This window comes from Mixophyes fleayi, chromosome 1 (genome assembly GCF_038048845.1).
Source record: "Mixophyes fleayi isolate aMixFle1 chromosome 1, aMixFle1.hap1, whole genome shotgun sequence".
In the NCBI taxonomy this organism is placed as follows: Eukaryota; Metazoa; Chordata; class Amphibia; order Anura; family Limnodynastidae; genus Mixophyes; species Mixophyes fleayi.
This window is the reverse complement of record NC_134402.1, coordinates 164,173,593-164,198,587: the sequence shown is the minus strand read 5'-3', so window position 1 is coordinate 164,198,587 and position 24,995 is coordinate 164,173,593. Positions and strand designations below refer to the sequence as shown.

The 24,995-nt window shown below is 38.0% G+C and overlaps 1 protein-coding gene and 1 long non-coding RNA gene across 7 annotated transcripts in view; one reads left to right on the top strand and one right to left on the bottom strand.

Moving 5' to 3' along the window:
- Positions 1-24,995, top strand: part of ARHGAP24 (Rho GTPase activating protein 24) — a 706,220-nt gene that overhangs the window by 565,218 nt on the left and 116,007 nt on the right. Inside the window, exon 1 of one of the 6 annotated variants that reach the window (XM_075203197.1) lies at positions 13,262-13,670. The exons of the other annotated variants lie outside the window; for them this stretch is intronic. The gene's annotated coding sequence lies outside the window, so the exon portion shown is untranslated. Of the gene's footprint in view, positions 1-13,261; positions 13,671-24,995 lie in introns of those variants that run through there. 6 annotated transcript variants of the gene reach the window in all.
- LOC142144402 (uncharacterized) lies at positions 6,882-13,541 on the bottom strand. Its single transcript, XR_012689703.1, has 3 exons — positions 13,470-13,541; positions 7,979-8,144; positions 6,882-7,197 (listed from the first exon to the last, which is right to left on the bottom strand). It is a non-coding gene; the product is annotated as an uncharacterized LOC142144402 (long non-coding RNA).

Sequence of the window (24,995 nt, the reverse complement as noted above, 5' to 3'; positions counted from 1 at the left end):
TATATCTATCTATCTATATATATATATATATATATATATATATATATATATATATATATACACAAGTTAACCCGTGCATGATACTCATGCATTCTAGTCAAATCAAGCTACTTAGGGTGTTAAAAAGGTTCTTGTCATGCATTTGGGCCATAGCCCAGGCCTCAACCACCAACCACTCCCCACTGTCACCCCCGGCAACCACCAACCACTCCCCACTGTCACCCCCGGCAACCACCAACCACTCCCAACTGTCACTTCTCCTTCAAGAAATATATATATATATTTTTTAAATCTTTATAAACACTTTTAACAATTAACAAATTAAATTAACAAATTAAAAACATTTTAGTATACCAAATTTCAGCCCTTTCTGAATTTTTTTTTCCACACACACTAAGAATTTAGTAGGTCAGTGTATAACTTCGCCCAGCAGGTGGTGCTGCAGCTTGGTTTTATTTTTTCCACACACACACAGACAGACAGACTAAAACATGCCACTAGACATTTATATATTAGATAGATATATATATATATATATATATATATATATGTAGGGGCCCCAGTGCACTTCTTTGCCTGGGGGCCCATAATGTTGTTAAGATGGCCCTGTTGAAAGCCTGTATATGCATGGTAGGTAAGTCCATATGAGGAGAGCAGCAGGAGTGAGAGGTGGTAACCAGTGACGAGACAAGGTGCAGGTCAGAGGTAGATCTAAATGGGTGAGAGGTAGAGTATTTTGATAAGAGTTTTGAGATGTATTAAGGTATAATGTTGTTGAGAGCTTTGTAGGTAAAGGTGAGTAATTTGAATTTGATTCTGGAGGACACAGGGAGCCAGTGGAGGGATTTGCAAAGTGATGCAGCAGATAGAGCAGTGAAAGAGGAAGATCAGTCTTGCAGCAGCCAGAAGGGTGGGCAATGATGGGATTTAAGGGGACCGGAACCTAAGGGCCACACAACTCCCCCTAGGTCTTCGGGGATGCAGAGCCCAAAAGGGCCTACCCGCATCCCTAAAATCCGTGAAGCATAAAAGTAAAAACATAAAAGTAAAAGTGAAAAGCAAAAAAGTTTAATATATAGAAAACTAAAAAAAAGTGATGAGTGATTACAGCCCCAGTCTCACGGCTGACCTACTATACAAATGTTATCACCCAGCCATAAAGCCGGAGCAAAGAATAGAGGCGGTGTGTATAGTGAAAGTGGTCATAATGTGCAAGGTGCCAACATAATCACATTTATCACTGTTTTAAGGTGCACCTGACCTGTGATTTTTTTTCACCCCGTGTTGCCACTCTGGGGGCACATTAGTCCTGAGATTTTAACGCCACTTACCCAGCCCCTGCCCAGAGGACTAAGTACAGCTCTGGCACAACTGCACTTGATCTTAGCCAAAAGGCTGACAGGCGATTTGAAGCGATTGTAGATGTGAGGAGAGCAGAGATGGCGTGAAGTATGATACCAAGGCAGCGGGCTTGGGAGACTGAGGAAACAGTGGTGGTATTGACAGTGAGGGAGATATGAGGGCAGGTGGTGACTCTGGCAGGAGGAAAAATAAGTTCTGTTTTGCACATGTTGAGTTTTAGGTAGCGTTGGGACATCCATGTGGAGATAGCAGAAAGACAGTTGGTTACACAAGATAGTACAGAAGGGGAGAGGAGGTCAGGGGAAGGGATAGATTTGATCAATGTAGAGGTGGTATTAGAGGCTGAATGAGCAAATTAGTTCTCCCAAGAGAAGAGGTGTACAGTGAAAAATGTAAAAGGCCAAGAACAGAGCCTTGTAGGACCCCAACAGATAGTGGTAATGGAGAGATGGATGTGCCAGAGGTAGAAACACTAAAAGAGCGGTTCGATAGGTAGGAAGAGAACAAAGAAAGAACTGTATCACGAAGACCAATGGAGTAAAGAGTGTGTAGGAGAGGAGGATGATCAACAGTGTTAAAAGTAGCAGAGAAGTCCAGGAAAATGACTATGGAGAAATGACCATTACAATTTGCAGTAAGTGGATCATTGATCACTGTTGTGATAGCAGTTTCAGTGAAATGTTGGGGGTGGAAGCCTGATTGCAGAGAGTCAAGAATGGAGTGAGAGGAGATAAAGTGTGACAGGGAGTTTGTATATCATATATATTTATAAATTAGTGATACCATGACATCTTACAGTGTGGTAGAGACTTTCCAAAACAAAAATATTCAACATGAACATAAAGAGTATTCTAAATGATCAGACAAATGGGATATATGATTAGACGGAGGAACACATCTGGGGAAGGATACATGACCATTGTAAAGAAACTAAATATCCTTTGCAGGCCAGTGCAGTCCACTGTACAGAAGTCTAAGAAGTATGAAACTACAGCCACACTACCTGGATCATGTTGTTCCCCTAAAGTTAGTTGCCAGTGAAGGGCTCTTATGAGAGAAGTTAGTGTAAGGCAAATTGCGACTACCCAGGGGCTGTAATGGAAGACAATGTACATGGGTCAATAATCTCAGAGGCATTCCACAAAAAGGGCCTCAATGGGTGGATTGCAGTGAAGAAGGCCGCACAGTGGCCTAGTGGTTAGCACTTCTGCATCACAGAACTGGGGTCACGAGTCTGACCATGGTCTTATCTGTGTGGAGTTTGTATGTTCTCTTTGTGTTTGCGTGGGTTTCCTCCGGTTGCTCCGGTTTCCTCCCACACTCCAAAAGCATACTGGTAGGTTCATTGGCTGCTATCAAAATTGACCCTAGTCTCTCCCTGTCTGTCTCCCTCTCTGTCTGTTTGTCACCCTATCTGTCTGTCTGTGTGTGAGAGTGTGTCTTTATTAGGGAATTTAGACTGTAAGCTCCAATGGGGCAGGGACTGATGTGAGTGAGTTCTCTGTACAGCGCTGCGGAATTAGTGGCGCTATATAAATAAATGATGATGATGATGATGATGATGAAGGCCTGGCTAAAAAAAACACTATTTAGATATTGCAGAGAAGTGGTAGGAAGTTCTTGTGGTCTAAAGGGTGACCTTTTTGGTCTAATGCTTGGAAGACACTACACACCAGTCAGGTGACACCATTCCCTACGGGTAGTATGACGGTGATAGCGTAATGTTATGGGGATTCTTTTCAGTGGCAGGTACTGACAAATATATTAGGAAATGGGAAGATTAATAGTGCATATTATAGGCAAATCCCAGACCCAAACCTGAAATCCTCTAACCCTGTGAAAACTAGGGAGGAAGTTTATCTTTTAATAGAACAATGATTCAGAGCACACTAAATGAGCAATACTGGGATGTCTTAAAATGAAGAAAATAGATGTCCTTGAGGGGCAGAGTCCTAACCTTAATCCAATAAAAATTCTGTGTAAAGACATTGAACTTGTTGGCCACTGTTGCTTCCCAACTAACAGGCAAACATTCCTCCAACTTAGTGCTCAATATTCTTAGAAATGTATTTAAAGAGAATGTTAACTTTAAAGCTGCGTAAGCAAATAAGCATTGACAAATGGTGATGAAAATGTATTTGCTGATGATGATTTTATTTTTTATATTTGTATTACTTTAAGGTTTACTATGATCTATTTTTTGACTTTGTGAAACTTGAAGAATGTGTGACTCACAAATAAAATTTCCTCTTCTGAAAAATCAACATCCCAGGCCCTGTGAAAGGAGGACATGGGAGCTGAATACACTGTATATTCCACATTTTAGTCTCTGACAAATCCATAAAATAATTGGCAGCAATAATAAAAGCCAAAGTAGAAGTTTTACTTTTATGTTTATATAAAAAAAACATTTAAACCCTTTTGAGTTAAAAAAACAAAACAAAAAACATTTAAACAAACTTACAACACACAAACTTTTTTCAAAATTATAGTTAACTTTGACCTTACTGGGAATATCACCACTGTATTTCCACCCTAAACAGTGGTCAAAGGGGTATATATATATATGGTGGTATGCCTGCCGCCACTCCTCCTACTGCCTTCTTTGAAAAACAATCATATCCTATTCACTTACATTCCAATTACAGTTTTCATACCGCCACTTCTAAATTTCCACTTTGACCACCGACCCTAATTTCAATATAACTTTGCATACCGTAGGCATATTTATTTGTGAATATTGTGAATATTTATACATATATATATATATATTAGTATTAGGGGAGAGGGAGGGAGAGAGATACTTCAGACCTTAACTCCCGCAGTGGAACGCATATGTGTTCCACCAACAGGAAGTCCAGAACTTGGAACTTCCTGTTGGTGGACCGCATATGCGTTCCACCAACCGGAAGTTCAGCATTTGGAACTTCCTGTTGGTGGATGCGTTCCACTGCTGAAGCGTCTCACAGTGACAGCCAGGCTGAAGATAACGGGCTCCCTGGTTAGAGTGTGCCACCGGGCCCCCTGGTGAGCCCGGGCCCGGTACACGGGTACCCCCTGTACCCCCCTGATTGCGGCCCTGAGTACATCTTTAGCAGAGTTATGAATTTAAAGGACCCTTTAAACTCCAAAATGTACACTTTCAGCCATAAAGATGGTTGCCATGAATACATTGTTCAGGGTTATCATGACATATCACTACAGCTCTGTTAAAAAGAAAGTAATACCTCAACACCACCAAATGACGGAGTGTAATTGTGCAGAACAAGCCTACCTGTCTGTCCCTTGACCTCTGTCTGCACCAAACATGGCAACCTGCAGTGAAATCAAACAGTATGGACATATTTATTTAAGTATAAATGATCCAGTTATTTCATGTATATTAGCCACTCAGTAATATATAGTCTTTGATATATATTAATTTGTAATATTAGCTTTACTTGCACTTTAAATAGAAGCAACTACACTATAACAATTACAATACTAATTAAAGAAGACCTTTTACAATGAAACATTTCCTGTCATTCAACAAGAACAAAATATCCTGTCTTACAAATTTTACTGTTGTCACTTCCAGGCTTTTGGAGCTCAAACATTTTCATTACAAGAATTGGCACCCTCAGTAATTTTACCTGCATTCAGAATAGGATGCAGCAGAAAAAAATAACATCCTCTCTTTGATACGAAGATTTTTATAATGTACAGATATGTAACAAAGCAATTACAAAGAGGAAATATCTTAAAGAACAGCATGCCAACATTCGGGTTTTTTATGACTGTAGCATTAATGATTTCCTCATAACTCTTTGCACAGTATTACAATCACAATGTTGTTTTGGTGCAAATATTATTGTATTTTTTTTTTGTAGTTTTCAGATTATACATGTATGTTACTCATTATAGATAGGCAGTTAATTTTTGCATATATTATTTATTTTTATTTTTTGCACAATCCACAAGTGGCACCTATAATATTTGCTTAAAAAGCTAGGGATATGGGGCAGACGGCAATTTTTTTTTAGGGGGGGGTGATTTAGTCTCTGCCCCCTTTTTTTAAACTTTTAACAGTATTGGCTGCCAGATACCGAGGCAATTGGGGGGGGCGATCTGGGCATTCGGCCCCCCTAGCAGCAGAAAGCTAGGTCCCAGCCACCGATCAAAATGGGAGGGGCAAGGCTAATCGCGAGCAGAAGGCGGGGCTAAACGCGGGCCAGTCAATCAGAGTGGTCTCAGCCGCCAATCAAAATGGGAGGGGGCAGAGCCAATCGCAAGCGGAAGGCGGGGCTAAATGGGCTAGCCAATCAGAGTAAAGGAGGGGCGTGATTATGCAAAATCGCCACAATCTAAACATAAAGTCTAGGTCCGCTGCTGGAGACAAGTAGGCAAAGTATGCTGCCGGGGGGCTCTGATTCAGCGGCCGAGCAGCCCTGATCGCCCCCTTTCCCCCCCGGATACGCCAGTGTATGGGATTCTATTACTATTATTATTACTTATTATTTCATTCATAAAGCTATATTCACATTATTGTTAATGTTCCTCCATTGTTTTCAAGCTGATGGTGTAATTCAGGAGTAATGGCTCAGCTTATTTTCTACTATTGTAGTATTTGTGATCCATGTTGATATGGATACGCAAGAACCCTACACATAATCACACATTGAGCCTCACTTAGCATTTAATGGGGACATTTACTAAGGGCTCTTACTGTGCAGCCAAATATCGACAACCTGATTTGGAGACTGAAAACTCAAACCGCATCTGATGTGTTGTGGTTGGCAAACCTTTAAACTGCATCAGTTTCAGCCAAAACACATGTGTTTTTTTTTAAAAAAAAATGCATAATAATGGGGTGTGTACTGTGCCCAGTCTGAAGGGCCTGTCAGGAGCCACCTCGCCAGGCTCAGTTGGATTAAACGAAAAGAAAGTAAATAAAAAATCCCCTCTCTTCCATTTTCTAAAAAGCCCAGACTACATCTTGGTGATGGACCAGAAAAATGATCATGGCCCCTACACCAAGAGAGTATTGGCCCCAAGCTGACAAGCACTGGGCTTCTCCTGGTACCCCTGGCCATTGGGTACCAGGATAATATTGTGAAAATATAGTGCACACTAAGAGGCTCTACAAGTGCTAGCATCTGACAACCCATGAGTGATCTTGCCTGCTAGTGCTAGTCGAGCTACAAGTGCAGACATGCACAAGGGGAAGGTGCATACTTGTATTTGTAGTGTCACAAATGTGCACTATAAGTGCTGTCCCCATCATGGAGAAATAACTGGATTGATGAGATTTGCCATGTGGCGCCCCCCTCCGTCCGCACACCCCATCTCATTGAGCATTGAAAAATTGGTAAGTATGATGTAGTCCTGACAGTGAAAGGTTCATGCCATGTGGTACGCCTGCTGCAAAATTGCTCTTGTGTGCAAGATATTGTACCATTATAAGTAACAGGGACAATACAGTATCTCTTGTAGTATATAACTATAAAACTTTAGTTGATGTTTTAAAGTAACCAGTGTACTTTTATTGAGAATGACTGCTCCACTTTAAACATACTAGTGAAATTATGGGTCACTGATTGCAAGGAACAGTACAATGCCTAGAACGTAAACAGTTATTTCTGCCTGTCTTTTAATCATGCCGTACAGTATAAACTGCTGGCTTGCAGAGCTTTCTTTGTTGTCAGATTACATGAAGAAATTTCCAACCATATAGCTTGTCTATGATCAGTTTCAGAACCTGTGCATTTGTCTAAGTAGTTTTGTTGACACACATGGTTTGTGTGCCTCATCGGTTTACTTTACCGTGTTCATTTGTCTTATCAGGGTGAGAAAAACCTGTGGAAGCAGAAAATAAGGTCAACTGCAGTGTTCAAAGAGTGATAATAATGAAAGTGCGATAAATATTAGCAACACATAACTCAAAAGTATATATTTTAAGAGACTTACAAAATAATATTTTGCCTTGATCAGGGTGTGTAGCAAAAAAATTATTTAAAAAAAAAATTATTATTGCAGTAGCGTGCTAGCCAGAACACTTCTCTGTATGACAGATTTAAAGGTCCTAATACTGAAAGGTCTTTTTAAAAATAACAGGGAGAGAAAAATCTGGGAATTTAAGCTGATAAGAACATTACAGTCATTGACACACGGGCTCAATATAACACCTGGATTTATGACCCACTACTTGGACACATTTCACACCCCACAGGAAAGTAACTCCATATCTCTGAACTCATAGGACTTTATGCTTCCATCCGTAAAGAAAACTTCAGTTTTATTACTTTAGCTTATCTTAATGATATATCCCCCCCACCTGTATAAATTTCTTGCTGTAACAGCTCTTAAATGTGGTGCCTGTTTCTTAGTCATACATTTGTAAAGTTGCCTGATGAAGGGGCCTCTGAAAGCTAGCAAATATAATAATAATTTTTTTGGTTAGCCAATAAAGGTATCACTCCTATAATACTTTTGTCTTTTTTGACACAAAAGTATTTAACATCACATTGCCTTGATCAGGAAATGTTTAAAGGTACATTTTGTACTACATAGTTCCTAGTTTTGTATCTAAAGCTGTAGCACATATATCACTAAGTCACCAAACTCATCAAGAACTTACAAGAAGTGGCTGCGGCATCTTGTGTCATCCACATTCCATGTAACAGAGAAGATTTGAGGCTTGCATGTTCTGCAGAAGATTCTTATTTAAGGCCAATGTTCAGACAACTCACGTCAGACATCCCCAGACAATTATTTTGAACGCAATAAAGAAGATCTTAAATTAACTGTAAACAAAGACAACGGGCTGTTAGGGGAGAGCTTCTCCATGGGCTGTTTTCAGATTAACTGCTGTGCTAACAGATCTACTTCCAACAAGCCATTGCTGGATGTGTAACTCACTGTTATAAGAAAGCAATATAATATAAAATGGTTTACTTTTCTTTAGTTGCTAAACATTAACAAAAGCATCAAGTTTTCATTTGTGTTTTCGAGATATTCTCAACCTACAATTCAGCTTTGTATAAAATAGCATTATGAACATTAATACACCTATGTATGCAAAGGTTTTAATACATCATTAGGGCACATTATTGGAGATGTAGATGTAATCTACACATAACGTTCTATTTATAGGTGTAATGCAGGGAATCACAATCTATAACTGACAATTACACAGGAAATAGCTTGTACACGGCTAGATGATGGGATATTGGAACTACTACAGTGTCCCATCAAGACTGGTACAAAAAGTCCTCATGTTTACAAATGATAATTACGCATCCTAGATCACTAGTCCTTGACATGAAATTCTGAGGGTTACAGTGTTGTATTTTGGGACTAGGCAAACTATGTTCCTGGGCAAATGATCACTGTAGACATCATTCACGCTGCACGTACACCTTTGTGGGAGGCCAGGATGTAACTGTTCAAGCTACGAGTTTGCGGCGGGTTTGAAAAGTGGAGATGTTGTTTATAGCAACAAATCAGAGTCTAGTTATCATTTATTTAGAACATTCTACAAAATTATAGCTAGAATCTGATTGGTTGCTATAGGCAACATCTTTACGCTTCAAACCTTGCAGTTTGATAAATTTTCCCTCAGGTCTCCATTGTGTGTCACATCATATGTAAATTGGATTTGCTGCAGAGGTATATTCAGTATTAGACACTGTTTAGTCCATGTTACACTGAATCTATTAGTGCAGGAAACATGGGAGTCCCATAAGTCTTTATGAGTTTAGTTGTTTATGTACAGAAAAAGAGAAAACTATACCCTAGCAGGGTATTGCAAAGGCTTGGATGGAGAAGAGATTCAGCAAGCGTGCACAGGTAGCAGGAGGGACAAAAACGTGCCCTGGGTCCTATGACCTTCTGCTTAGACCCCCCCCTGGGGATACATGCCCTTTATGTATGTTGCAGAGGCCTTCTTTTCCTATTGGATCAACTTGTATTTTATGTTGAATGGCACTTTGTTTTATTTCTTGTTTTTAGTCATTCCCTATAACTGCAATATTAGTACATACTTGTAGCAACAATTTTGAACCTACAGCTGTATGGAGAAAACTCATTGGTGTATTAAAAAGGTGATAGACCCATGGAAATGCCTTTTGGTAGAACATCTGCTTGCATACATAAAAAGACATGTAGGGTTTGTGCTTGTATTTCAGCTAATGTATTCACAAAGCACATGACTAGTCATTCTAAGAACCAATTATGTATAAAACCTGTTCAAAAGAAGCTAAATTAGAAAAAAAATTATTCAAGACAGGAAATCAGGTAGTTGCACATTAAGTAAATGATGGTCCACGGGTGGCTTATTCATCTCTACAGCGCTCGTCTTAGACAAGTACATTTGTAAGAATTATATTACACATATGAAATTATGAATTTACAATTTACCCCGCTGGGTAAAACAACCTTTTCTTGGTATGCAGTTGTTGAGTCAATGAAAAAAAATGTTTTTAGGTCTGGCAAATATTTGTATGTTTATTGCAAGCAATTGTAGAATTGTAAACGATGATATTAAAATGGGGGTAATTTTTATTAGATGTAAAGCACAGTTTACAGAGTGGTTATTTAATTCTAAATTATCTATCCTGTTTCTCTAGTTAAAGAAGAACTAAGCATAAAATTATAGCATTATTTTGGTACACTGTAGTAGAGAGTGAGCAGATTTACCTTTCCTGTCTTTGGTTGTCAGAAAGGTTCTTTTTACTCTTTTTACTCATAGGCAAACCAAGGGAGGATTTCTTAGTGCCTGGAAACCCCCATCCAAGCCTGGGGCACTGTATAATTGAGGTGGCTGGACCCTGCTCCCGCTCCACCCGGCTCTGCTTGAAAAGGGAGAGCTGTGTGCACCTAACAGTAGTGCACGCAGCATTGTCCATGTATATTATGGGATAGGAAGCGTTGGAGAGCAGCCAAGCACTGTCTAATATTATTGCCACGCCCCATGCATGCTGTCACGCCCACTGGTGGCGTGGTGTGGAACCCCCCTCTACAAATCCTGCGTTTGCCCCTGTTACTTTTACTAAAATATGTATTTTATTTTATATGCTTTATTTTTCGAGTAAGTTAATTCTTCTCTATAACTGATTCACAGATTGAGCTTTAAAATAGATATTTTAGTTTTTAGCTGGGTTTCATGGGATGCAATGGTTTTACTGTATTTATTTTTTTCCATCATGTCAATGTGTAAGCAACGTTGAAGTGGGATGGTTAAGAACAAGCCTAAAGTATAACAAACAAGCAGCACAAACATAACACCGTTGAGACTACTTATATGTTGGATTTCTAAAAAAAAAAACCAACATTATATGCCCAATACAATCTACCGTGAAAGGGAAGCACAAGACTGTAAACAGCACTCAGTAATTTAAATGTAAACAGTAAACACTTTTGTGACCGGATTGGCTTACTTCGCCACTCGGTCTGTAGGGGGAAGGGGAATGTGGGGATGTTCTTACTGAACAGTTTATTTGGATTTCCTTCTCACTGTCCGTAACAGCCTGTTACTGACAACTCCTACTGGTGTCATTTTGCCACCATACACAACTGTGAATGCCAACTGCACACTAGTTGTAGGAAAATTTGGCTGTGACCATTGGGCTCCTTTGCAGCACCCAGAACCGCGTACTTCTGCAGTAGCTGGTATAGCAGCTGTAATGCTTCTTTGCTGTGGGCTGCCTGGTACCTCCTGACCGCTTACTATGGAACAGGACTGCTGGGTAGTGTGCAGAGCGTTGACACAGAGATGCTGAGTTCAACACAGGACAGCCGGGAAATGGATTAGTGTGTAAGCTCTTATCTGTTGATCACAGGATACAGCAGGTAATAGTCGCAGGCAGAAACTTCAAGCAGTAATGATAAGGACTTTTAAACACCAGTTTGAGGTACTAGTGATCATCCAGAAGTTACAGACGGAATGATAAAAAAGATGGTCAAACAGTGCTCTTTTTATACAGGTTTGACACAGCCTGGCAGGGATAAACCAGTCCTCTTTTCCGACCAGGCACTGAAACGTCTGATATATTACATCAGTTATTTTAACATAAGGATGTGATACTTCTCCAGACTTGTGATTAATGCGATTTTATTCTTTAACAAAATTTACATTAATTTCCTAAATGAATTGCTTAGTTGCATTATTTATGTATTTCGTCTATCTTTTTAACAAAACAGGATGATAGGTAACGACCTACACCTGGGCATTCAGGCTTAAGCATGTGTTTGTCACTTCTGAGATGAAAATACTTACTTAGCATTTCCTGCCTTCAGCAAAACAGTTTTTCTCTAACCTGGCATAATACATTAGAAATACATAACACAATATAAAAAAAATAAGTACATTTGCAATGATCTAGAGCGGTGCACTGCACCCCTAATTAAAATAAATATCTACAATAAATTATTTCTACTTGATCCAGCCACAACTACAATATATAGTGAACCCTAAAAGGAATGTTCACCTAAAGGTCAAAAGCCCTTAATAATATAACGGCGCTATACAAATAATTGATAACAAATAAAATAATAAATAAATAACGTAAAATGGTTACATAGTAAGGTAATAAAAACCACTAAAAGAGATCTCTATTTTTTCCTGTAAACTGTTCTCACATACTAGTGGAGTCATGGGATTAATTGCGGTGGGAAGGAAATCCTTACAGTCTGCATTCTCCTGACTGTTAATGTTTATGGGACTCAGCCCATTGAAGCTGATTTGACAACTTTCACTGGCTGTCCAATCAACAAAGGCTGGGTGTTGCTCACAAGTCTCATAGGCTCTTACATCTGAATAATCATCATCATCATCACCATTTATTTTATATATTGCCACTGATTCCGCAGCGCTGCACAGATAGCTCATTCACATCAGTCCCTGCCCCATTGGAGCTTATAGTCTAAATTCCCTAACATACACAGATACAGACAGACAGAGAGAGACTAGGGTCAATTTTGATAGCAGCCAATTGACCTACTAGTATAATAATAAAACCAAATTGTGGTGCCTTAGGATGAGTATCACTGGCAAGTCAGATAGAGCCTTTATTAGTTTGCTATATAGAGAGTTTGTCGCTAATGGTCTCCACTAAGGTCACCAGTGGCACAGGGCGGTATATTTACTAAACTGCGGGTTTGAAAAAGTGGAGATGTTGCCTATAGCAACCAGATTCTAGTTATCATTTATTTAGTGCATTCTACAAAATGACAGCGAGGAATATGAGTGATTACAATAGGCAACATCTCCACTTTTTCAAACCCACAATTTAGTAAATAATATACCCCATAATCTGTAGAAAGATATGCTGTGATATGCAAATACAGGGTAATAACAATTGCAAAGCGTATATTTTAATACAGTTCTATATATAGATTATTTTCCCAATAAGATCTTAAAGCTAAACTAAAAACTAGAAGAAGTGTCAAAGACTTCTTTCACTCTAATCTCTACCATTACAAGGACTCTAAATAGAGAGAGCTTATCCAGTCAGTGTATTTAATGCAAACTGCACAGCCGTAATTAAACATCCACATTTGCATGATAAATGCCGTGCTTACAGTTTGCTGCTCTTTCACTTTGCATAAAGACTTCATTTCTGAGACAGAACCGACTGAATGCATTGTTCAGACATTTATTCAGGAATGTACTGGTCAGCTTGCAAACTGTTCAGCTTTATTCGTCCTACTATATGAAGTAAAATAAATAAATGGAAATAGAATTACTGAAGTCATTTCCATGTCTTTGCTAATCTCACTACTTCTGTAATAAAACACCCCGACTCTTCACCTCTGAACTCAATTAAAAGTGTAGTAGAACTGGAAAACCAACACTCCTGGATATTTGTTCTTCATCTACAGGCTCCTTCTACGTGTTATGGATGGACAGTGTTCTGTTTTGATGATCAAATCCAATTCCCCCTCTAACCTCCACTTCCTGGTGCTTTAAATTGCAGACAGCATAACACTGTGTTTGGAAATAGGCTGTTGCTGTAGTGAAGCATTCCTCTCCCTCCTCTTCACATGCAGCTTTACTTTCTCATTCAATTAACTGTGCTGCCACTGCTCCTTATACCTTGTGCCCTTGTTAATGCGATGACTTCTCATACCTGAGCCTGTTTCCTCAGTGCTGGTAAGAGGAGGTGGATGTGTCAGTGTCATTCCTGGATGATGGAGTCATGGGAGAAACTGCAGTGAGCAATCACCACATAGGGAACAGATGCAGGGCTCCGTTGTAGCGAGCTTGTCAAAGCAGCAGCAATACTAGTGCACGGGAAGTATCGACTGGATTTGTGAAAGCATCAAGACTGGTGAGTTTTGTCTGCCAGCTTTTCAGCAGCCTGAAGTCTTATCTAGTTTTCTGTCTCCTCAGTGTGTGGAGTTTTGCCATGTACAGCACTTTTTCTGCCTAATAAGACTGCGTTGAATTCAACAAGCTTTTTTGAGATTTACCAGTGGATGTTTTCTATTAGGAAGCCTCATCACTCGTGCTATTTTCTTATTTCAGAATAGGTTGCTTTTATTTAGTGTAAGGCTGTAATTTTATCTGACAGCTGTTATACATAGTATAAAATGTAAGTTGTGTGAAAATATACATCACTGGGTGACACGTGGTGTAAAGATGTTCTTCTAAGTGAACTTTAAAGAATACTAACTAGGCTCATTTTTTACACCAATCGATGTACTTTTAATGTCACGTTATAGTTACATTTGCTATTTCACTAATCTTAAATTACATTCTTTAACTGTTTGCTTCAAATTGTTAAGCTTTTCTCTTTTACTCAAATGGATTTTTATTTGAATACGTATTAATTAGAATGGCAAAACTAATACTTTGCAGTTCACAGGAAACAGTTTGTGTATATTGGACTGACTTGAAAATAAGAAAAGGTTATTTTGGTTGATAGGAATACAGTGTAGTTACGTTTCTTATGGCAGATTTTTAATCCATCTATAGGTTGTTGTGTGATGGTGATGTGTAATGACTGTATGGGCAACTTGGAGTTGTCTTTGGCAATATTTTGATGCATTAATGAGACATGTAAACCTGTTTATATAACAGTTACTGAGCTGATCCAAAATAAGGAAATAAAAATATAAAGCATATATTGATTTTGGTGGCAATGGAATTTCCAACTGGATATCTACTGTATTGTGTCTTCATTTAGTGTTTCAGCTGATAGACAGAGAAAAATATAAGTTCCAGTACAGACACCGCAGTATCCGTGTGACAACAGACATGTCTCTAGTGCTCATAGATTACATGCCAGGAGATCAGAGCACTGTAGATGTGTTGTGTGCGATACACAGTGTGTGCTTGAAACAGTACATCTACCTGACTGCATCTGTTTTCCTCCTCATTTTATTCTTAGTTTACTTTATAAGCATTCAGGAATTGTATTATTATTATTATTATTATTATTAATAATAATAATAATAATAATAATAATAATAATAATAATAATACATTATGGGCTGAATTTACATTTATTTTGGAATGCTTAGCAGTGTTCAAAATAAAATAATTTGTAATGCCAAATATAAAAACAACACCAGATTATTCTTAATTGCAGTTAAAACCAGATAATAATTGATTACTTAAGTATCACCCTACCCCTTGTTTTAATATATGGTAGAAACAAATTTAGCTGATATTGCAGCTGTGAATCTACCAGCTTTGCACATCTGGATAGCAGTTACTTTTTGCAGCATTGTCTGAGTTCCCTCCAGTTGGATTCGGGCCATTGGTGAACAGCAATCATTCCAAGGATTCTCAACGATTTGAGTCTTGAGATTTACTGGGCATTACTTTATTTTGTATTTAAGCCACTCCAATATAGCTTTTGCTACATGCTTTGGGTCATTGTCTTTCTGGAATCTAATTATTTTCCCATGTTAAAGGTCTCTTGCAGACTACAGTAGGATGTATTGCAAAGATTTGACAATATCTTGTCTATTTTAACAAATGTTTGAGTCCCTGAAGCAGAGAAGCGTCCCCATAGCATTATGCTGCCCTAGCTATATAATTTCTGGCAAACTTTTAGCGAGATTTCATATAACTTTTTCATTAATTTTTTTTTTTACAACCCTCCCATAACACATATTTGTAAAGAGCCCAAGGAATTGTTGATCCATGGACAGTTTCTTTCATTTCTGCCATAGAAGACTAGAACTCTGTCAGAATTGTCATGGCCCTTTTTGTGGTCTACCTAACAAGTACCCTTATTGCATAGAGGCTCAGTTTTGGACGATAGTCTGTTCTAGACAAATTCACAGTGTGACTTAGTCTATCGGTTTCTTTATGATTGAGTTGACAGTGCTCAGGGGGATGTTAAAGTCTTTGAGCACTTCTAATATCCTTCTCTCGATTAGTGATTTTCAGTAACTTTTTCTCAGTTTTTCTTTAAATGTTATTTGATCTTCATGATGAAGCTTTTGTATGGTAATGCACTAACCAACTCTGTGACCTCTCACAGACAGTTTATTTATTTTTAAATTAATTGAAATACATCAACCATACACATGTGGTCTCTAATCATTTAATTGTTTGAACTCTGAAGACAACTGATTGCACCAGGTTTTATTTAAGTGTATCAAAAAGGTGAATAATTATGAAAATAATAATTTTCTGCTTTTTGTAAATGATTAAAAAAAAAAAAAAAAATTAATTTGAGATCATGGAATATTTTGTATTAATCAGTGGTAAGAATTCATAAATAAAGACATTTTGATTCCATATGGTAAGAAAAGGAAATGTGAAAAACGCGTAAATACTCTTTATAGCCAGTGCATGTACATACAGTACAAATACAACATGCTGAGCATACAGTAAATATTATTGATGCATCCTGCTCAGGAATTATCATTGCCCTGATAGAAAGTGCTTGGTCATTGCTAGAAAGGCAAAACAGCATATTTTATTCATACTTTAATCAGTAATTCTGGACTTCATTGGGATTTCTGGGCATCTGTTATCCCTCCTGTCTATGGGGGTTCATTCATATTTAACTGGTTCAACATTTTTAAGTACATATGAATCGGGTCAATTGGAGGAAACCTTTCATGTGGAAAATCAGATGAAAGGAAATATATGTTTGAGAATCCTACTACTGTGCCTACCAACTCCAGTCCTCAAGCCCCAACTGACAGTTCAAGTCTAAGGATATCCTATCTTGATCAATTGTGATTGGATGAAACTGACTAAGGCACTAATTAAGTAACCTCTACTCAAGTATAGTTATCCTCAAACCTGAACTGTCAGGGAGTGGTTGGGGTAGGGTGGGGCTCAATGCCTTAAAACCCATTTGCAGTTGTGTGTGATGTGACAGTTAACCCACAAACATGTGGTATGTTGGGTTTCATCTATCACCTCCTCCTGACAATATCTCTAATCTCATTAATCTGCGGCGTGGCTAAAGATAGCTTCTGTTCCACAGGAACTGATGGAGTTTCAACCCAACTATCCTCAGTGTGATTGGCATGTCAGTCAGACAACAAAGATATTCTGTTACAGCTGTATTAGGTCTAAATTCATTTGATAGCAAAAAGTGGTCTATTGAATGTGATATAATGAAAAATAAGGGTTGATTGATCCATAGAACAGTCACTTATTATATTGCATGTTTTTTTTCTGTGTATAACTATGCACCCTCTTCTCCTGCACAATGTTGTTGAGATGAACCAACATTTTGCAGCTAATTTTCATTCTGCAGTTCTCGGTTTTGCAAAATCTTGAAAACTAATCTTGGCCAGAGAAATTAACTGCTCTGGAACACAAACAGACAATATCTAAGCATAATAACGTTTTAGTTTTGGTGGAAGGTAGTGGCAAGATTGTTGAAGGGGAAAATAATTTGAAATGACAGGTGTCCCTTCACTCTATCTTATCTGCTTGCCACTAATTGTAATGACTGTGAATTTCTACTCATTGCGCAACCCAGGTTGGTGGCTTAGACCCAAGTGCATTTTCCTATAAATAGCACCCTACTTGCATGTGTTGTCCTCTCATTTTATGCTTTAGCCACTTGATACAGCATGTCCATATGTGGCTCCTGTGTAAGGATAGTGTAATAAAACAGTATACGTCATGCCCAACTACGCCATAAGAGTGGAAAGCACAGCATGTGATAGCAGCTAGCTGTGTAATACCTTTACACTCTATTTCATATTGATTGGATGTTGTTCTACAGTTCCTCTGCTCATTCCATTATACAAATTCACAGCAGGAAAATGTCAGAATTGTTTTTTCAGAAATGTACAGTTTGTTCTACAAACTCTTTGTCAGAATGAAATGCATTTAATGTTATATTTCTTTCTTTCTGTTATTGGCACTTTTAACTCTATTGGTATTTCCTCCAATCAAATATTAAAAATAATACAATACATGTGTTAGCGCAAAGGAAGGGACTTGCACTCTCCAGCTGGAAGGGACTATTGTAACATTTCACGTGTTACTTTGCAATCTATTTGGTTGATCTGATAAATAAATGTCTTTGTTGTTACAAAATGACATACAACAGAATACATGGCTTGTGAGATATGTTGCTTTAGTTTAGCTAATGTATTTTATTGTATTTTGGTGTTTGTTTGATTTTCAGTATCTGAGCAATATGTTGGACTTAATTTATGGTGTCTTCTCCATCAATGATATCTCCATACTTCAGGCAGTTGTATGTGTATTGTTACATTTAACTACATATATACAATACCATACAACAACAAGATTCTTTTTACACATGTGATTTTGTAAGGAATCTTGTTGGCATAGGGATATTTCTGACCCTGCATACATAGACATTTGCAGTGTTCTTAAGCAAAAATCAATATATGAAGCAACAATGAGAAGCAAAAGAGACCATACTGGCCCTGATTCACCTTCGGATGTAAGTCCGCATGTATGCCGTATCTTGCATGAAATTGCCCTGTACCCGCTCATAATTGGACTTTATGCCAATGAGCACAATTTTATATAGTTCATGTCAAAACGCAAATAAAACTTCAGACTGCCTGGGATTTGAAGGGCAGAAGGGGGAGGTAAGAGGTGGACGTACTTAGGCAATATACAGTAATGGTATGCCGAAGTTGACACACATTCGTCTGATTCAAACTCTGGCCCACTCTTAGTTGCGTGTTATTTAGCCGTGTGTCACTTGCAGCAGCTACAGGGCAGGTGTAAGTGCTGACTGATAGTGATGACTGATGCGTATCCATGCCAGAACATGTGATAGCAAAAACTGTAAAAGTGCATTTTATGTGCAACATGCATTAAGAACATCCTGATTTATGTTAATGATTATAGTATTAAGAGTTGTTGTATTTATTTTTTGTACATATGCTTTGTGTGTATCCTGCAGTGTGTTCTATCTCTAACTGTCTGCATACGGCAAGTAATATGTAGCCAGAACGTACTTATACTCATATTCAAATTAATACTTTTGTTGAGATCCGTTTAACTTGAATACGTGTGGACGTGCATGCAATTTACGCCTGATCTTAAAAATCTCAAATTGCGCTCATCTTGCGCACTATCTTTATTTTAAGGGTCAAAAACTTTTACATCAGTGTAATGCATATATATATATATATATATATATATATATATATATATATGATTTTTTTCATCCATGCTGTATTTTCTTAACACATCCGTCTTCTTTTTATGGCTCTATACATGGATACCGATCTGAATTTCAGGGCTAAGACATCTCCAACTGTGTTTTAGACTATGTTCTCTTTACTGCATTATATGTGATTGACTTATTCAATTTTTGTCTTCTTGTGTGTGTTTTACAGCATTTTCATCAGGTTAGATGTCTACAGCTTATTTCTATATAAGCTTTCTTAAGACTGTACAGTATGTGGATGCTATTATTATTTTTTTTGTGCAGATCAATGTCTTTATTGTGATGTACTGTATGTGGGAAGAAGGCATTAATTATAGTGGCAGCATACTTATGTAGAGATTTATTGGAAGCTTTTTTCAGAAAGCCAACAAAGAAATCATTTTCTGATAAGTGCACTGCACAGCATATAACAACTATGTTCACTTCTCCGTCAGCCCTCTAGTGAGTTGTCTACACCAACAGCTTAAAAATGTCACTGCAACAACATAATCATCTACATCTTTAGCTATTTATATAGCGTCACTAATTCCGTAGCGCTGTACAGAGAACTCCCCAACATCAATCCCTGCCCCATTGAAGCTTACAGTTTAAATTTCTCACATATACACACAGACCAAGAGTTAGACTAAGGTCAATTTAATAGCAGCCAATTAACCCATAGTAAGTTTTTGGAGTGCAGGAGGAAACAGAAGCAGCTGGAGCAAATCCACGCAAACACAGGGAGAACATACAAACTCCACACAGATAAGGCCATGGTCGGGAATCAAACTCATGAACCCAGTGCTATGAGGCAGAAGTGCTAACCACTAAGCCACCGTGCTGCTCGTATGAGGCAGGTGGTTTAAAAGAGTAAAAAATTTATTGCACAGTTATTATGAATTTCCATACCATGCCACCACATCGAAATTTCAATTTTCAACCACTATATATCACTAATGACATACTTGCCCTCTCTCCTGGAATGTCCAGGAGACTCCCAAATTACAGGTAGGTCACTCTGGAGAGCAGTCCATTCTCCCACATCCTGCCCACTTACTAGTGAAGTGGGCAGGATGGGAGCCTCCATGATGCGATTTGCAAAAATGACACATTTGCATTATTGCGTCACAGCTGCAGGGCCAAAATGATGTGTCTCAACGCGACTCGCCCATCACATTTCACCTCCTCTCTGGGGTCTCCTGGAGCTGAAAAATTAAAAGTGGGTAAGTATGACTAATGATGGTGGTACCATAGACTACCAGTCCCAGAACTACTACTGAGATGGAAGCACTACTGAGTAGTCAACAGATGATCACTTTTCACAGTAACTGGAGATTTTGGGAAACAATAGCTGCTGATGTGTATAAATAGATTAAAGTTCTGAAAGGGAATTTCTTATGTATACTAATTTGTTCACTGTATGGCCACTTTCCATGCATTAATGATTTGTCCGGATGTTTCTTTTCTTTTTTTTAGAATTTAATCACATTGCATTCCATGTGAAGTAAACTGCAAATAATAGACTGTAGCCTAGGGGTCAAATCATCCTTATGCCATGACTTTGGTGCCATCCATACAGACAACAATGGAATACATCACACACATGAACATGAGAAGGACAACACACCATGGGCAGGTGTTAAACTGGACGCAGTATGTGTCTGAATGATTATTTATACAAGTATTACATTATAATAAACATTGGTTTTATTTTTTACTCAAATTACTGTTATAATGTCCATCATTTAACACTTTTAAAATTAGTTATGTGTGGAAGTGAGAGGGCCTTTAGTTTCTTTAGTACACAAATTGGGTTAGTGTAAAAGGTGCTTTTTTATTTGGAAAAACTCACATAAAATGCTGCCTATTATCACTATATATCTCTAAAAGGGAAAAACATGTGATGTGTCACACAAACAGGGATGTCACCAGTGGGGTACAGGGGGTGTCCCGGATAGTCTTAAGGGCCCAGAATGACTGAGGAGCCCGCCATGACCTGCTTGTCCTGCGGGCCCCCCGAAATTGAGGTTTTTTTTTTAAATAATTACTCTTTTACTTTGGCAATGTGGCGGCTCCCAGTCAGCCATCGCATCATATCAAGAATCTGTGTTTTTGAAGAGACGGGAAGGGGGGGGGGTTGAAGAAGCCCAGGGACATAGGGAGATGGGGTTCAAGGATGGGGGCTGTTTCTTTCCTTTATACTGGGCTGCACAGTTTCTGATGGCAGTCCTGCACGCAGGTTTCCTACATTCAATATCAACATCATCATCATCATCATCATCAACAACATCAACATCATCATCATCAACATTTATTCATATAGCGCCAGCAAATTCCGTAGCGCTTTACAATTGAGAACAAACAATTCTATACATTCTATATGTGTAATGTAAGTATGCTGTGAGTGCACTATCAGTCATGAAAGCTACATCCACCAAGCTTATGTGATTGAGTGTGACTGATATTCAGTTTATATAGTGTTGCTTTATAAATAGATCCAACAGAGTTACAAGAAGAAAGTGAGCTGATATATGGAAGCTTCTCAGCATATTCTTGTAACAATCAGCTAAGACCCTGTTCAAACTCAGCCATACAATTTACTGTTTAAAACATAAGGCATTAAAAGTAATTTAACAGTCTCTAATCATAGAGATTTCATGCCATCTGGGACTTGGGGCATGAGGATTTTTTTCCAAAGATAACATCTGTGTTATCAAGATATGTTTGCCAGAGAACTGGATGCTGCTGTTTGATAGTCTATGTCAGTCATCTTACCTTGACAGAGGCTCTTCTCACACTGTGTGAACCTCTACCTTGCTGGGTTTAAACAAAAACAATGTTTTCCCTCGGAACTATCTATGATAAATATACAACAAATGGGATTACATATCAGTGGCATATGTCAGATGCACTGCATTAGAAAAAGCATTGCAGCCAGCACTATTGGCTCTCATAGCCAGATAATTTAAAGGGCAGATGAGAAAGGAATTTACCATTTATACAGGATAAGTTGAAAATCCATTGAATTTATTGCCAAACAAATACAATGTTTATATTGTCACAAATCAGGTAAGACAGATGTAGGTTAAAGCTTGGAAGGTTAATTTAATGATAGAGAGATAGAGCCTTTCTATTACACAGGCAGCGCTTCTAAACTCAAAAAATTGAGCTGGACTGCCTCACATTAGCTCCACTCACTCACACAGCCTTGTAGGCCCATTTACCACCTGACAAGCACACCATCACACTTGTCTAAAAGAAAGACATGCAAATCTTAATTTGTTTGCTTGAAAATCAAATTATACATTAGAGAATGCACAATAGTAATTGTTTATACCCCCAATCAAATTCAGGTACATTTCGGATTTGTTAGATGGTTTATGAATTTATCATTCAGAGCCCCTTATCGTGGGAATAAAAAAATCAGTTATTACCACAATGCAACAAAAAAACAAATCGCTGGGACAGCTGATTACACTTCACCGCCCTGATGATACAGGACTGGAGCAGTAAGTGTTACCACTTTGCTGTGCCAGTCTTTACATATGTGCACATGTGTGATACAACTTACCCAGATTCGAACTTTCATTTCCCCTTAGATATAAGATAAGAAAAATGTATAAGTATAGATAATGTTTAATTAATTATTTAAAAATCTTTTTTTAAAACCTTTATACATAAGATTCAAAGAAAGCATTTTTTTTGCATTGGTTTTATTCAGTTATCTTATATAATTAACATTTGTTTTCTGACCACTCTGTAAAGTTATTGTACAGATCATCATCATCATCATCATCATTTATTTATATAGCGCCACAGATCTCCTCCTTTTGGGAAAAGGTCATACAGATAATTATACAGACCCGATCTGTTATCCCACATCATTGGAGTACCCCTAATGAGTGAATTGCTGAAACCTATAACCCAGGAGGCATCAGCTAAAGAAACAGATGTATTTAAAGTCATTTTGTAGTAATTGTGGCTTCCCTGGGATAAGGTTTGCATACTACATATCAGGACTGGATTGTCACACTCAGGGATCAATGCTGAGCTGTTTTTGTATAGTATTGGTTTCTTTTAACTAGCAAACATGTATTTTTCCAGTATACGTGTAGAATAAGTGAAACACACTGTGAACGAGCTAATTGTACGAGTCGTCCATTTTCATATTGTTATTGTACTGCTTCCGTCCTTCCTTTACCCTTTTTCATTGAGGTCTCCTTCCTTTCTTTTTAGTATTCATTGTTTTAACTGAAACCTTGACATAAATAAAGAAAACACAGAACCCCAAAAATGATAATCGTAAAAAAATTTGTTTGTTGCTTGTGTTCACTCCACAATACGGCCACCTCAGTTAAATAATAACATTCACAATTGTATAATTTCCCAGACCTTGACAGAACTTGATATTTAAGAGTCGATTTACATTTGCTGTGTAGCTGTATGGCGGACCTCAAGCTACTGTTGTCTTAACAGAAAGACAAAAGCTGCCTGCAGTGCCCTTTCGTGGGATTACTGACAGGAAATCATTATACCCCATAATCACAATTTTATTCAAATATATTGTTCCATTCTGATAATCTCCTGAAACGTTTACTTATATATGTGTGATGTTATTTGTAGTTGGTTTATATAGAGTAACTTGTAGTTTAGGTTTAGTGACTCTTTAGCTTTTTTTTCACTATTGTGCTCCAATGGTGGAAGAAGTACATACTGTGAACTTCGTTTAGTTTGATATTTATCATATTAGTGGATTATATGCAGTATTGGTACTACAGGGTGAATTAACTGGGCGTTGTGTCTTAAACTCATTGTCAGTAAGTTTGATAGAGTTTATATTTCAATTTTCCTGGTATGACTTGTAGGTCCTTTACCTGGTATTTTATATATCTCACTCTTTAAGAGGATTGCCATAATTTATTTATTTTTACAAAAAAATCTGTAGTTATCGAACAGAATCTAAACTATAACTTGCATACTAAATTAAGGAAGTGGGGCATAAATTATAAATACATTTGTATATGTAATTGTAGCTCCTTGAAGTCTCCATACGCTATTATTTACTCTTTAGCAGTTACTTGTCATCATCGTCTATTTATATAGCGCCACTAATTCCGCAGCGCTGTACAAAGAACTCACATCAGTCCCTGCCCCATTGGAGCTTACAGTCTAAATTCCCTAACACACACACAGACAAAAACACAGGCAAGGGTCAATTTAATAGCAGCCAATTAACCTACTAGTATGTTTTTGGAGTGTGGAAGGAAAACCACACAAGCGCAGGGAGAACGTACAAACTCCATACAGATAAGGCCATGGTCAGGAATCAACCTCATAACCCCAGTGCTGTGAGGCAGAAGTGCTAACCACTAAGCCACCGTGCTGCCCCATGGTGCTACTTTGTGAAGCTGTCCTTATCTTTCCATTGCATCACACACAGAACTGCCTTTAAGCAGGAATGTGGCTTAATTACCCTTTCTGTGAATAAGAATCAATGAGAGCTACAGTACAGTAAGCCTTCACTGCGCCACTTACCTGTACTACCTGTTACTTGCAAACCACCATGTGACCTACAAAAAGCACAAACAGATAGAGAAAACATGTAAATAAACAGGAATATCAATAACAGGAACATTTAAGAAAGGAAACCACTTGTTCGCACCATTTGAAAATAATTTCTGTAATAGGCTCTTTGAGATGAGCAGAAAGATCACAGATAATCCTGAACTCAGGCAGCAGGGTAAACACTTGTTAAGGGGTTAAACATACCTAAACAGCTAGTAGCCAGACGTACCCTGTGTGTACATTAGCATGAGGCAGTATTAGTTATTGTGTTTTATTTATACATTTTGTCTATGAAGGTTACTGTAGAAAGCTATGATTATGTTTTTTTGGTGCTTACATAATTAAAATAAAACAGTTATATGGAGCATTAGCAGAACAAAGGGTAAACAAATAAAAAAATAATACTTAACTCTGCTCTTATATTTAAGACTGTAACTGAGAAATGTGTAGTTTCAGCTCTAGAAGAGA